The following is a 3,335-nucleotide window of genomic DNA, read 5'->3' on the forward strand; positions in this document are numbered from 1 at the left end:
AGCGCACGGCTCAGGCCATCCGATCGCCTACGGTAGCCAACAACACTGGTGGCCTAGCCTCCCTCGGGCTCTCTCCTACGGCACCAGGGCCAAGTTGAGATTACTGCTTGGCCCCTCACCACCGGATTGACAGCCCGGGCATAACCCCAACTTCAACTGCGCGTAGCGGGTAGTGCCCAAGGGCTATTAGCCCGCCCCCGTATCGCTCTGTATCACAAGGACGCAACCAAAATCACTACCCTAAGGGGGCATAGGCCCCGACCACCTAAACACTTCCCTGCGAGGAAAGAGTGTTCAAAAGCTCTAAGAGTGCAAAGATAGTTATTACCCAGCTTCAAACAAAGAGTTTTATTAAAACTTCTCCATACAACAACCGCCACCGAACTTAATTCGTGACATTCGAACATAATTATAGCGACACCTTTTGAGGATACAATTAGCACCTCGACGTCATATCAGTTATCGACTGTTTCTGACCGCCATATTTACATCTCAACATGAAAAACTTCGGGCCGGCCAGTCTGTGTTTAGACATGTCGAAGATCCTCCCTTTAGGTTTGAGGAACACATTCTCCCTTCCTCAACAATGCTTAGAATTATTACAGGACAAATAATGTTATTATAACTTTAATTTTAAAAGCTTTCGAAATCAATGTTGTTATACAATATATGTTACATCAATAATATATTATATACCTTGTCTAGAACCTGCTATGGGTTAGACGTCTTTAAAATTACCAAAATAATTTGAAAAGCCTTCAATTATGACCCGTCATTATACTTTTTATTCATGTAACTTATAATAATCAAATATACAGTATATACAATTTTCTTAACCGTAAGTAGGTTAATAATTATAAAAATAATTAATAAAATGAAAATTATAACAAATTTAAAAAGTTTCCTGTGGCAGTGTATCTCTCTCTCTCTCTCTCATTTCCTCGCCCTTTTGAGATTCGAGCGAGGAAAGCACTGGCTCGCTCTGGGGTCACCGATACTATCTACCAGGCGCCAACTCTGTAAGCGTATTTGCACTTGAACCCCACAGTCCAAGAGTCTCTATTCCAGAAGGACCAAATCGAAGTTGGAGGAATGACTATTTAAGCCGTTTATTATTTTCCGTCTGCTCTGCTGCCGGCCCCGCGTTTTTGCTTGTCCGAGGGAGGTGAGACAAGGCGGGTGTCATTTTTTACTGAAGCCGCATGAAGAACGTTATTGTAATTTTGAGAAAATACCCCTTTGGGCAAATATATTTCTGTATATTCAATCATTTACCTTTCTTTTTTGAAAAAGAAGGATTTATTAAGTAAGAGTGAATAAAAAGTATGATTTACTTTTTTAGAAGTTTTAAATATATCAACTAAAAGAGTGTCATTATAAAACTATTGTAAACTGTAATAACTTTTAGAAAAATATACGAATATTGGCAACACTGCTCTATTATGACAATTTAGATAGATATTACATACTAACTTATGCCGAACTTCGTCCGCGCGTCACTCCCATTTTATACTAACCGAATAATTTCTCTTACAATATCTTGCCAGTTATTCATTACAAAATATATTTGTACATGATATAAGTAGGTAGTTACACCATGGGTCTTATAGAAAGAATGAAACTTAAACGCTACGGCAATGGGTAGCCCAAGCGGCTACGCTTTTGTCCCTTGGGGAAGACACAACATTCAGAGATTTGGTAAAGAGTATTTAAGATAAAAATGCTTGTCGAAGCAATGAGTAATTAATAGAAAATAGCAAAATGCAGACCTAAAAATTTAAAATGCAGACCTGATAAAAAGGAGTAAAATGAAAGAAAGAATCATCCTCATTCGTCCTTGGTAATTTTTAAATGTAAAAGACTCATTGATTATGTATTTATATATTTAAACATTTTTATAATCAAATGCCTGTACTAAACTTAAGTATATTAAGCGTAGTTTGTGCTCATCAGTAGCTGAGCCACGAGTGTGACAAAGTATCTACTAAAATGAATAAATTTTAACAATTTTACACTGTCCCTGGCGGCTGTACTAATACTGTAAATTTACTTTATACAAATATTTGAGGCAGACATTAAATTGTTTGGGATTTCTACTTCGTCTACATCGTACAGAATAAGAAGATAATTGCAAACAGTACCAATATCTGATATATCATGTTTTCATAAATATTCTGGCGAAAAAAGGCACATCTGGTACTAAATTTAGTAGTATCAGCTGGCAGCCCTAAACAGTTTTTTTTGTTTATTATTATTATTATTATTGGGCTACCGGAATGTCATGATATAAAACGAAAATAAAAAAACAGATTTTCAAATGGCAATGTCAAGTGTCATCCGTAAAATCAAAGCACAAATACGAAAATCTGTCAACCGCTACTAATATCGGAAATGCCACTTTGAGCAAATGATATTATTTTTAATATTTATCGTAAAATAAAGGAAGAAGGTATAAATCAAACTCAATCTTTGAATTTAAAGCCAGGGATAGAGCTGATTGGTAAGTTAGACCTGAGTGGTTTTGATACTTTTAGTTTATTTTATATTTTTCTTCGGTATTTCATTGTGATTTCTTTATAGGGGTTTCCAGTACTACTATACGGCGAATCGTAGCTGTGGGCACGTTGAATGATAGTGTGTTTTCCACGCCTGGTAAAAAGAGAAGAGGGGGGAAGAAGAAAATCAACTTGGAGTATTTCACTTGGAGCGAGGTGGATCATTGTAAATGCTGGTGGAGGCAATGAGTTCTTGCAATCGTTTTCTAGTTCTGAATGAGGTTTTAAGTTATTTGTATGATTGATATATTATATATGTTAAATTAGTCAATATAGTATTTTACGTTTGATTTATTTTTCTTGACATATTTTCCTATTCTTAATATCCCTATATTATAATGTATAACAACCCGATGTATCACAACATTCTTGATGCGAATAACTGATATACTTCATGTTCATTAATAATTAAGACGTAAATAAAAATTAAAAAGTATCAAGATCATTTAATCCAATTTCCCCAGTATTGCCCACAACAAATTTTTATTTCCCTATTTGCTATGAGAATCTGGTAGAACTATAACAATAATATTTGGCTTTTGAGTGACTAAGGTGACTTTCACTATAATAATCGATATTTTCTCACATTTACGCGTCAAGAGCTCTTTCTTTATTTAATACTAACATCAATATAGAGTCAAGACTGAAAAGTTGCTATCTATGGTATTTCGTATCGAAGTAGATATATGTAAGTTGGTTTACTCTGTACTATATTTGTATTACCTATGTTTTTAGTTTGAAATCTATTGTCTTTAGGCAAAATGCATCATGTCATGGCTA

The sequence above is a fragment of the Pieris brassicae genome, chromosome Z (assembly GCF_905147105.1).
Source record: "Pieris brassicae chromosome Z, ilPieBrab1.1, whole genome shotgun sequence".
NCBI lineage: Eukaryota > Metazoa > Arthropoda > Insecta > Lepidoptera > Pieridae > Pieris > Pieris brassicae.